The sequence below is a fragment of the Phyllobates terribilis genome, unplaced genomic scaffold, assembly GCF_046119375.1.
Source record: "Phyllobates terribilis strain yellow unplaced genomic scaffold, ASM4611937v1 Scaffold_1__5_contigs__length_1240528914, whole genome shotgun sequence".
In the NCBI taxonomy this organism is placed as follows: Eukaryota; Metazoa; Chordata; class Amphibia; order Anura; family Dendrobatidae; genus Phyllobates; species Phyllobates terribilis.
In genome coordinates, this window is record NW_027362761.1 from 723,178,553 (window position 1) to 723,191,810 (window position 13,258).

At 41.8% G+C, this 13,258-nt stretch overlaps 1 protein-coding gene across 1 annotated transcript in view; it reads left to right on the forward strand.

Annotated features, from left to right (window-relative positions):
• Positions 1 to 13,258, forward strand: part of ATP8B3 (ATPase phospholipid transporting 8B3) — a 1,018,530-nt gene that overhangs the window by 362,620 nt on the left and 642,652 nt on the right. The window lies entirely within an intron of this gene.

Genomic DNA, 13,258 nt, shown 5'->3' on the forward strand with positions numbered 1-13,258 from the left:
ACGAGTTTGCGCATATTAACATACAATTGGTTCACAAATGCATGTGTAATATAAAATTAAAGAGTTTGGTTACTAGTTATTAAATCTTTCATGTGAACTAACTGCCATAGATAAGCTCCTTTGTAAATACTTTGCTTTTCCAAATCCTTCTGTAACCTAAGCTTCTTTCATGGTCACATGATCTTTGGCTAAGAATCTTATGACTTCCTGTGATGTCATATCAATTTCTCCCTGTATTCCTGGCTCTGGAATCTGATGTGACATCACAATCATGTGACTTTCATGTCGTGTGGGTGGGCGGAGCTCTATTCAGCAGAGCTCACTCACTGCTTCTGTGCATATGACAGCTCTCCCATCTCACTGCACTGCTCTCTATGCAGATGTTTTTTACTAATTAATGAGAAGGAGAAGCTTGAATTTTTTTTTTCCGACAAGAGAACTGAATGCCACACTGTTTGTGAAAATGGATACACAATGGATACATCATATACAATAACCCCCCCCCCCAGACATCTGAATGAGGCAGCTGATGGAGTACAAACATAATGAACTTAATGATAATAATGATCACATAATCACATATACATTTCCTAGATATAAATAGATAACAGCACAGTGGCTCAGTGGTTAAGGTTGTTGCTTTGCAACGCTATTGCTTTGTAGTGCTGGGGTCCTGGGTTCAAATCCCACCATACATCTTTGTATGTTCTCCCTGTGTTTGTGTGGGTTTCCTTTGGGTATTCCAATTTCCTCCCACACCCCAAGAACATACTGATAGGAAAATCAGATTGTGAGCCCCATTGGGGACAGTGATGATAATGTCTGTAAAGCTGTGGAATATGATGGCGGTATATAAGAAATGCATTTTAACCCTTTTAGTTAACATAGTAGTGAACATGGAAGAAGAAAAATACATTATTTTTAGGATAATATTTTCCCTTTCAAGAGGGAAAATGAAGGGGAAGATAACACAGATAGCGGAGCAAGTCTGATTTGGCTGATAGTGTGGTTTGTTTTTCCAGCAATGGGTTTCAAGATATTAAGCCCCTTCAAAATGTTAAGGAAGAATTGGAGGACTTTTTACTCAACCCCTGTGGAGGGATATTAAGTAACTAAATTGCAGCGTCCAATGGAACTTCAGTATACAAAATCGAGGCTACCATGGACCTAACTTCAATATATTGGGCAGTAAACTTTCTCAGTCATTTCAATAGTGATACTTCTAAAAATACTTGGTTACACATTAAAGGTTTTTTTTTAAATGCTGCAACCTACAGTGCCGGCAAAAAAAATCTTTACAAGTTCAATGAAACCACAAAATCGTAATATTCAAGTGGATTCAAGTGTTTTATTGTGGATATTTTATTACAATTAGCATTTTGTCATGTCACCCTTACATTTTATCACCATCTGCAGTCGTTTAGGCATGGACTCAGCAAGGCTGGCTAAGTAGGTGGAGTCCATGTTTACCCACAGTGTCTTCAGCACCTCCTTTAGACAGTTGATGTTGCTGGGTCGTGTCTCTTGAACCTTGTTTTTCATTAAATTCCAGGCATTTTCTATGGGGTTAAGGTCAGGGGAATTACCTGGGCACTCTAAAATGTTAATGTTATGGTCACTGAGAAACTTTCTCATGGCTTTGGCTTTGTGGACAGGGGCTCCATCATGCATAAAGTAATCACACTGATGTATGACCCAAAAAGTAAGCATGTGTTCTTCCAAAACAGTAATATAATTGCTTGCTTTCATAGTTATAATCTTGGGAAGGAAGTACAAACCTGCCCTGCCCATGCTTCCACTGAATGCACCCCACACCATCACACTGTCAGGGTGTTTAACAGTCTTAACTGTATATTTTGGGTCATACCGTGACACTGTACTCGGACGACGCACAACCTTTGAGCCTCCCCTGACCAGCCTGAAAGTGCTCTCATCACTGAACATCACTTTCTTCCACTCTTCAGATGTCCAATCTTGATATTTCTTACAAAAGGCAAGCCGTTTCTTCTTCATTGCTGCTGTGAGCTGGGGCTTCTTTGCGGCACAGCAACTTGGTAGACCCAGGTCCTTCTGCAGGCGGTGACGAATTGTCCTAGTTGCGATGTTCTGGAGGAGCATAGGGTACTTATTTTTTATTTCAGCGGCAGTTATAGAAGGATGTGACATCACTTCACGCTCCAGAAGCTTATCAGTCCTTGGTGAAGTCTTCTTAGGTGCGCCAGAGCCTGACTTCCTCTGCGGTACCATCCCAGAAGGCAATGATGCCACCGACCGCTTCAGTTGAAAATTGCTTCTCTTGACACTCCCAGATCTCTAGCTACAGCAATCACTGAATCCCCCTTCTCGAGCAGAGTCAAGGCACGGGATTTCTCTTCCATTTTAAGCTTCTTTCGACCCATTGTGGGAGATAATATAAAACTGAGGGAGATAATAAAAGACTGCCTATTAGCAAAACTGGCTGAGCTGCACATAACAACCAATCAGAGTGCAGCTTTCGCTTGACCAGAGAAGTGAAAACTGAGCATTGATTGGTTGATATTTGCAACAAAGCCAGCTTTAATATTAGACAGTTTTTATTATCTCCCCCATTGTGTACACTTTTAAAAAGTGAAATTATGATGTGGATTTTATATGTAAAGTTTTTTTTTGCTGCGCAAGTGTAAAGATTTTTTTTGCCGGCACTGTATCTTGTAATACGTGCAGATATGCTTGCCCAAACAATAAATTAATAATTCCTGCAACACACAAACTTTTAATGCACGGAGTTTCATTAATTGTAATTCAGATTATGGTGTCTACATAAAGCTAGAAAGCTGTTACATTTTTGGTCTTTTAGATAGACTCTGTTAAGATAGATCTTGGAACATAACTTTTTGCCTGTTAGAGTATGTTTACAAAGCGATTTTAGGAGGATTTTCAAGTGAACCATCATTTTAATGGAAAATCTACTTTGCTTTTGCAAGTTCTTTTTGGTGTTTTTTTTTTTGCCAATAAGGTTTTGAAAATTTTGCCAAGGAAAAAAGAAGTGATTTATTTGAGGAGGATCTCTCGTGGAATCACTTCCAAACTTGAGACAAGTCAAAATGCTGCAAAACAGCATGAAGAAAATAAAAGCTTCAAAAACCAATTCAAAACTTTCAACTTTTTAAATCAAGGTCTACTGCAAGGTCCAACCTAAAGTTACAGTCGTAAAGCCATAATCAGATGCCAACAGATGCATTTTCTTCATCCCACATCTCTAAGGACTCCTTTACAACCCACAATAGCAATGGGAAAACTGCAAGGCGACATCAAATATAGCTGCAATTTCCTAGAAATCCACAGTAACGCAGCTTGAAATCCCGTAAACCGTCAGGAGTGCATAAAAGTAGAATAGGAAATCCACTTGGAGGAAGGAGGCATCAGACCTCAATAAATGTGCATTTGCATTAATCAATTTTGCGGCATTAACCCATTAAGGACAGGGCCACTTTGTAGGTTAATGACCAGGCCTCATTTTTTAAATCTGACCACAGTCACTTTATGAGGTGATAACTCTGGAACGCTTCAACGTATCCCCCTGATTCTGTGATTGTTTTTTCATGACATATAGTACTTCGTGATAGTGGTAACATTTCTTTACTATAACTTGCATTTATTTGTGAAAAAAACGGATATTTGGTGAAAATTTTGCAGTTTTCAAACTTTGAATTCTTATGCCCTTAAATCAGAGCGATATGTCATATAAAATAGTTAATGCATAACATTTCCTACTTTATATCAGCACAATTTTGGAAATACATTTTTTTTTGTTAGGAAAAGTGAAAAGTGAATTCTCATTTTTCCAACAAAATTTACAAAACCATTTTTTTAGAGACCACATCACATTTGAAGTGACTTTGAGGGGTCTATATGACAGAAAATACCCAAAAGTGACACAATTCTAAAAATTGCACTCCTCAAGGTACTCAAAACCACATTCAAGAAGTTTATTAATCCTTCAGGTGCTTCACAGGAACTGAAGCAATGAGGAAGAAAAAAATTAACATTTAATTTTTTTCAGAAAAAATTTAATGTAGACCCAATTTTTTTTATTTTCACAAGGGTAACAGACAAAAGTGGACCCCGAAATGAGCACGCTGATACCCAATATGTGGTGGAAAGCCACTGTTTGGGCACACGGCAGGGTTTGAAATGTAAGGAGCGCCATTTGACTTTTTGAATTAAAAATTTGCTGGACGCCATACGGACGCCATATGGCATTAGGAGAGCCCCTGATGTGCTTAAACAGTGGAAATTCCCCACAAGTGACCCCATTTTGGAAACTACACCCCTCAATGAACTTATCTAGATGTGTGGTGAGCACTTTGAACCCACAGATGCTTCACATAAGTTTATAACGTAGAGCTGTGAATATAAAAAAATCTAATTTTTTCCACAAAAATGATCTTTTAGCCCCAATTTTTTATTTTCACAAGGGTAACAGAAGAAAATGGACCCCAAAAGTTGTTGTGAAGTTTTTCCTGAGTTCACTGATACCCCATATGTGGGTGAAGACCACTGTTTGAGCAAACAACAGGTTTTGGAAGGGAAGGAGCACCATTTGACTTTTTGAAAGCAAAATTGGCTGTAATTGAGAGCGGACGCCATGTCGCATTTTAAGAACCCCTGATGTGCCTAAACAGTGAAAAACCCCCACAAGTGACACCATTTTGGAAGCTAGACCCCTCAATAAACTTATCTAAATGTGTGGTGAGCACTTTGAACCCCAAGGTGCTTCACAGAAGTTTATAACGTAGAGCTGTGAAAATAAAAAATCACATTTGTGCCACAAAAATGAAATTTTAGCCCTATTTTTTTATTTTTAACAAGGGTAACATGAGAAAATAGACCCCAAAAGATGTTGTGCAATTTCTCCTGAGTATGCTGATACCCCATATGTGGGGGAAAAACACTGTTTGGCAGGGCTTGGAATGGAAGGAGCACCATTTGACTTTTTGAGCGCAAAATTGTCTGGAATTGATGACGGACGCCATGTCGCATTTAGAAAGCCCCTGATGTGCCTAAAAAGTGGAAACCCCCCACAAGTGACCCCATTTTGAAAACTAGACCCCTCAAGGAACTTATCTACATGTGAGGTGAGCACTTTGAACCCCCAGGTGCTTCACAGAACTTTATAACGTAGAGCCGTGAAAAAAAAAAATCAAGTTTTTTTCCACAAAAATTTTCTTTTAGCCCCATATTTTTTATTTTCACATTAGTAACAGGAGAAAATGGACCTCTCATTTTGTTGTGCAATTTCTCCTGAGTACGCTAATACCCTACATGTAATTGGGAACTACTTTTGAGGCACAGTGCAAAGGTCAGAAGGGAAGGAGCACCATATTATAGTGCACATTTTACTGTTAGGCTAAGTGCCCACAAGCAGAAATGCTTTGGATTTTTTCTGCATCTCCCTGGCAGGAAAAACGCATGCGGATTTTACATGTGTTTTTCCTGCCAGGAGAAGCGTTTGTGAAGCGTTTTTGCATGCATTTCCGCATGCGGGTTGTAAAGCGCTTTTCCAAGCGATTTTAACATCACTTGGAAAAGTGCTTGACAACTTGGTCACACTATATACAGTAAATCCATGCATCCGGCATGGATTTATATAGTGTGACCAAGTATTGATACTGCAAATGCAAAAAAAGAATAAAATGGTGAAAAATAAAAATAAAACATTATACTCACCTTCCGATGGCCACGGGTGCCATGACGCACTGGGAGAGCCCCTGAGGTGCAAGAACAGCAGAATCCCCCATGAGTGACCCCTTTTTACAAACTACACCTCTCAATGAACTCATCTAGGGGTGCAATGATCATATTGACACCACGGTTGTGTCACAGAATTTTATACCATTGAGCAGTGAAGAAAAAATAATTACATTTTTACCGCAAAAATTTTGTTTTAGCCTCAGATTTTACATTTTCACATGGGAATAATGGATCAGAACCCCTAAATGCTAGAAGAGCAGAATCCCCTCTCAAGTGACCCCATTTTTGAAATTATACCCTGCCAAACATGTGGATGCTAATTGTGGTTTAGGCACACACTGGGACTCAGAAGGGAGCGGGGCATTAGAATTTCAGAGCACAGAATTTGCTGAATTTCTTTTGGGGGCAGGAAGCCATTTCACTTTTCCAGAGCCTTTGTGCTACCAGTAACGTGGAAGCCCCCTATATTTTCATTGACAGATGATGAACCTGAGTGGGTTTTTTAGTTTGTGGACTGAGCTGAAGATTTTATTGGGAACATTTTACATAACATTTGGGTTCACATTTATCCGGTGATCTACACTGAGCAATTATTCTGGGGTTTCCATCTAAATCACTGAGTGACTTGATTCAGATGAAACCCCTGCGGGATCCATTCACTATAATGAGGCAGCAGAGTTACTCTGGACTCCGTCTGGCCTCTGCTCAGCATTGTTCTTCTTTTCAGAGGTTCACAAAACTGCGGCCGACTGCGCTTTTATGCACACCTAAAAAGACAGACACCGCCGGATCATAGGTCAGACGGCGTCCACAGTGCCTCCATCTGCCTCATTATAGGGAATGTTCCTCTGGGACAGTCATGTGATAGCTTGTTTTTTGTGGGACAAGTTGACATTTTTATTAGTACCATTTTTGGGCACATGACATTTTTTGATCCCTTTCTATTCCAATTTTTGGGAGGCAGAATAAACAAAAAACAACAATTCAGCAATTTTTTTTTATGCTGCTCTGCGTGTGGTAAATTTGATCAGGCAGCTTTATTGTTCGCTTTAGTATGATTACAGCGATACCTCATTTATATAGTTTTTTTTATGTTTTGGCGCTTTTACACAATAAAAACTTTTATAGAGAAAATTATTTTGCATCGCTTTATTCTGAGACCTATAACTTTTTTATTTTTCTGCTGATGGGGCTGTATGGCAGCTTGATTTTTGCGGGACAAGATGAAATTTTCAGCGTTACCAATTTTATTTATATTTGTTTTTTGATCGCGTTTTATTCCACTTTTTTCCACTTGTATGATGATAAAGTATCGTTTGCCTAGTTTTTTTGGGGGGGAGGAAATACGGCATTCACTGAAGGTGTTAACTAGTCTGACACTTTTATAGGTCAGGTCGTTCCGGACGCTGCAATACCAAGTGTGTACTTTTTTTTATTTATTTGATTTTTTTACATAAAAATGTGTATTTATTAGTGTCATATTTTATTGTTATTATTATTATTTTGTAAGATTTTTGTTTACAATATTTTTTTACAATTTTCCTACCATTTTTTTTTTACTTTTTTACTTAGTCCCCCTATGGGACTTTCACTTTTTTTCCCTTTGATCACAGGTATAATACATTGCATTGCACTAGATTACAGTGCATTATACCTATACTGAAAGCTCCTGAGACCATGCTGTGAGCATGGTCTCAGCAGATTTCCATAGCTTGGTGACCGGGGGTCGTCATGACGACCCCTGGTCACCATGGCAATGATCGGGCCCCATGATTACATCGTGAGGCACCGATTGGAAGGCAGAGGGAGCTCCCGTCCCCTTGCCTGCCTCCTGAATGCTGTGATCGCGCTCGATCGCAGCATTCAGGGGGTTAACAGCCAGGGGCGGTGATGACACTGCTCCTGGCTGTTTAGTGCCGGAGCTCAGCCACCAGCAGCACTGACCTCCAGCACTGATCGGGCAGGAGGTGCTGATATTACAGCATCTCCTGTACGATCATGCCGAGATCGGTCAGTCAGATTGATTTTCACTGACAGCTGTCGGCACTCTCTGTGACATGCAGAAGTAGTGCTGTTACTTCAAAAGCATCCAGCAACTATTAGAAGTAACACATGCACAGGAGACAGGAAGTGTTGTGCTCCAGAAGTATCCAGCAACTAGAGGGGTTAACACAGTCACAGGAGACAGAGAGTGTTTTAGCAGAGCCCCAGGGGGATTGTGGGGATGATCTGCATCTCACAGAAGGCAAGGGAACAGAATTGAGGCAGGAGGGAAGCTAAACACAGGTCAGATAGACTACCTGAGCTAACAGTGTGGAGTATTATCAGGCAGAAAGATAAGGACTGGAAGGAATCGTGTCATAGGGATCATCTCCCTCATCAAACCCTCCCCTCCTCCATATCCATGCAGGATAAAGAATGCTGTGTACTATTGAGTCCTTGTGAAGGAAAAGCCTGTGGTTGTGTATGCATTAAAACTGTGCTGTACTGTGCTACTGGATAGACTGTGTACTACTGTGCTGTGAAGGAGATTTTACTGTTGTTACTGGAGCCTGTTGCTCAAAGAGACATTTACATTGCACTGGCTGTGTCTCATTAAATGTTACTATTCTACCGTTTCTGAGTGCTCTTGTCAAATGTGTCTGATCAGCAAATGAATCTATCCTGTGCCTGAGAGAAGCTGCAGCCTATGGTCACCCTGAGTAATGGTTCACCCAGGATTCCAACGAATTCATGTAACCAGTCTCGCCCCTATCTGAACTTAGGCGGCGTATGTGTAACATGTCACTTTGTGTTTACACGCAGTGATAGTTCAAAGCCATAACGGACACTGCACGGCAATAAGCAGGAACTTATACCTGCTCATGCCATCCAGTGTCCGTCATTGAACCTTATGGGGTTAAACGACTGCTGCACGATAAATATTTACCACTAGGCAGTCATTAAATAGCCAAAACACACTTCAAATGTGCACTGAACTGAATGATCTGTCTCATCTGTTCAGTGGTCATAAACAGCCATTTTTCTTGGCAGTGCAACTCCTGTTTACACAGGATAATGCGCTGCTGAAAATGATGATCTTTTTGGAAAACCAAAAGATTACTCCACCCTCTGAATGAGCTTTTGGTATTTTGTCAGGTGATCAGCAGTCTGTTTAGATGATTTTACAGTGTAAATGCACTTTACACTAAGGCTGGGTGCCCAGGTAGCGTTTTTCAAGCGTTTATGCTGCGGAATTTCCGCAGCGTAAACGCTTGTTAAACGCTAGGTAATCCGCACCCCATGGTCCCCAAGGGGATTCCGCATGTTCTATGCACATGCTGCGGATTTTTCCGCAGCGTTTATGCTGCGTACAAAAATCCGCAGCATGTCATTTAATTTTGTGGAAGCGCAGCGGAACTCCCGCCATTGACTTGCATTGAAACGCATAGAAACCGCGATTGTACATTTGTACAAGCGGCTTCTATGCGTCTCTATGTGCGGATGGTACCCAGTTCTGGAGGAGAGGAGACTCTCATCCAGACCTGGGTACCATTGTACCTGTAAAAAAAGAATAAAATAACAAATAAAGTTTATATTCACCTGTCCGGCGGCTTCTCTCTGAATGCCGGCATCGCTTGAGGACCTGCGGTGACGTCACAGTCATGTGACCGCAGGCCCTTCACCGCTCTGTCTCGCGATATGCCGGCAGCCGGGAACCAGCCAGGAAGCAGCGCTGCAGCACACGCCGGGGCCTCGGGGGTGAGTATAGCTTGATTTGTTTTAATTTTTACGGTCACACTATATAAATCCATGCCTTTTGCATGGATTTATACAGTGTGACCTAGTTGTCACGCACTTTCCAAGTGATGCTATCGCCTGGAAAGCGCTTGTCAATCTGCATGCGGAAACGCATGTGAATCCGCATGTGGATCCGCATGTATTCTGCAGGAAAAACGCATGCACAATCTGCATGTACAATCTGCATGCGTTTTTTCTGCCAGGGAGATGCAGAAATGCTGCAGAAATTTTCTGCTTCATTTCTGCATCGTGGGCACATATCCCAAGGGGGACAGTTAGGCTATCTATAGATTTACAAAACCAGATCCATCTCAGTCATCCCTGGACTATACTCATTATTTGTATGTGCTGACCCCCTCTGAGTAGAGAATATAGTAGGATAGCATAGTGAACCTTAAAGGGAACCTGTCAAGTCCTAGTTACTATCATCACTGCCCCCATAGCGTTGTTAGTGATGCAATGTGCATCACTAACAAGCTTTTTTCATGAAAATTGGTGCAGCTATAATGATTTTATAACGTTTAATATACTTAGATCCTACCTGTTTTTTCAGTCATAGGGGCATGCTTCTCATATTTAGTCATGGGCGGGCACAGCATTCACTCACTGCTGGTGCCGCCCATGTATTTGAATCCTGCGTTCGGTAAGCGCTGATATTGTAAGGGCGCAGGCGCACTTGTATATATCCGGCCGCCTGCGCAGTGAGGCTGTATGATTACCAGCATGTGCAGTGAAGCTGTGTAGTTTGCAGCTGCACTGAGCATGCGCTATGATGCTCTATTCCCCGTGCATGCGCAGTAAGGCTGTGTGATTAACAGCTTCACGGCGCATGCGCTATGATGCGCTATGTTCCCCGTGCATGTGCAGTGAAGCTGGTAATCACACAGCCTCACTGCGCAGGCGGCAGGACATGTACAAGTGCGCCTGCGCCCCACAATATCAGCGATTGCCGGGAACACGATTCATATACATGGGCGGCACCAGGAGTGAGTGAATGCTGCACCCACCCATGACTGAATATGACAAGCACGCCCCTTTGACTGAAAACGCAGGTAGGATCTAAGTATATTAAACGTTATAAAATCATTATAGCTGCACCAATTTTCATGAAAACAGCTTGTTAGTGATGCACATTGCATCACTAACAACGCTATGGGGGAAATCTAGAGGGCAGCTAGGACGTGACAGGTTCCCTTTAATATACAGTGGCGTGAAAAAGTGTTTGCCCCCTTCCTGATTTCTTATTCTTTTGCATGTTTGTCACACTTAAATGTTTCAGATCACAAAACAAATTGAAACTAACTCATTGCCAGTCATCACAAACACTTGATTGCAGTTGTTGCTGCTAAGGGTGGACCAACCAGTTTTTAGGTTTAGGGGGCAATCACTTTTTCAGACAGGTTCCACAATTATTTGTATAAGAACGATTGTAGAGGAACTACTCATATTGGTAACGGATATAGTGTCAAAAAAAGAATATATGAAATAATAATTCATTCTATATAAAAGAGAAGGGAAATGTGTAATAGATAATGGGATTAATCCAGCAGGATGCTGCTGAATGTGGCGTTTGTCAAACGACACAAGAAATTATATAGACAAGGTCAAACAAAAACAGGGTCCACCCATATACAGTACAGACCAAAAGTTTGGACACACCTTCTCATTTAAAGATTTTTCTGTATTTTCATGACTATGAAAATTGTACATTCACACTGAAGGCATCAAAACTATGAATTAACACATGTGGAATTATATACTTATCAAAAAAGTGTGAAACAACTGAAAATATGTCTTATATTCTAGGTTCTTCAAAGTAGCCACCTTTTGCTTTGATGACTGCTTTGCACACTCTTGGCATTCTCTTGATAAGCTTCAAGAGGTAGTCACCGGAAATGGTCTTACAACAATCTTGAAGGAGCTCCCAGAGATGCTTAGCACTTGTTGGCCCTTTTGCCTTCACTCTGCGGTCCAGCTCACCCCAAACCATCTCCATTGGGTTCAGGTCTGGTGACTGTGGAGGCCAGGTCATCTGGCGTAGCACCCCATCACTCTAGTGCTTGGTCAAATAGCCCTTACACAGCCTGGAGGTGTGTTTGGGGTCATTATCCTGTTGAAAAATAAATGATGGTCCAACCAAACGCAAGCCGGATATAATAGCATGCCGCTACAAGATGCTGTGGTAGCCATGCTGGTTCAGTATGCCTTCAATTTTGAATAAATCCCCAACAGTGTCACCAGCAAAGCACCCCCACACCATCACACCTCCTCCTCCATGCTTCACGGTGGGAACCAGGCATGTAGAGTCCATCCGTTCACCTTTTCTGCGTCGCACAAAGACATGGTGGTTGGAACCAAAGATCTCAAATTTGGACTCATCAGACCAAAGCACAGATTTCCACTGGTCTAATGTCCATTCCTTGTGTTCTTTAGCCCAAACAAGTCTCTTCTGCTGGTTGCCTGTCCTTAGCAGTGGTTTCCTAGCAGCTATTTTACCATGAAGGCCTGCTGCACAAAGTCTCCTCTTAACAGTTGTTGAAGAGATGTGTCTGCTGCTAGAACTCTGTGTGGCATTGACCTGGTCTCTAATCTGAGCTGCTGTTAACCTGCGATTTCTGAGGCTGGTGACTCGGATAAACTTATCCTCAGAAGCAGAGGTGACTCTTGGTCTTCCTTTCCTGGGGCGGTCCTCATGTGACCCAGTTTCTTTGTAGCGCTTGATGGTTTTTGCAACTGCACTTGGGGACACTTTCAAAGTTTTCCCAATTTTTCGCACTGACTGACCTTCATTTCTTAAAGTAATGATGACCACTCCTTTTTCTTTACTTAGCTGCTGTTTTCTTGCCATAATACAAGTTCTAACAGTCTATTCAGTGGGACTATCAGCTGTGTATCCACCTGACTTCTGCACAACACAACTGATGATCTCAACCCCATTTATAAGGCAAGAAATCCCACTTATTAAACCTGACAGGGCACACCTGTGAAGTGAAAACCATTTCCAGTGACTACCACTTGAAGCTCATCAAGAGAATGCCAAGAGTGTGCGAAGCAGTCATCAAAGCAAAAGGTGGCTACTTTGAAGAACCTAGAATATAAGACATATTTTCAGTTGTTTCACACTTTTTTGTTAAGTATATAATTCCACATGTGTTAATTCATAGTTTTGATGCCTTCAGTGTGAATGTACAATTTTCATAGTCATGAAACTACAGAAAAATCTTTAAATGAGAAGGTGTGTCCAAACTTTTGGTCTGTACTGTATGTATGTAGGATCTGTTCAAGAAATTTTAGTGGTATGGAACAGCTTTACAAGAAAAGAATGATAACTGGGTTACAAAAATATATCATGCATCTGTTGACGCAAAAGTGGCCAACATAATAGAAGGCGCATAAGAGTAGTACCTGGTGGTCCCGAGGCCCACCCCACTTCCTCATTGGTGCACGGATATTTAAAACCAGGCGGCACTGCCACCCCGACACGCCCCCCAAAGAAGTCAGGGGTGATATGGGGGAGGGGTGAAGTCAAGGGTAATACAAGGGAGGGGCTATAGTCAGGGAAGATATATGGAGAAGGGGCTCAATCAGGGGTGATACAAGGGAGGGGGTGCAGTCAGGGGTGATACAAGGAAGGGGTTCAGTTAGGTGTGATACAGGGGGAGGGGGCACAGTCAGTAAAGGGTGAAAGAGGAAATGGGTGAATGAGGCCGTAGAGCATTTGGAAGCCAGGTTGAGGTAAATTGTG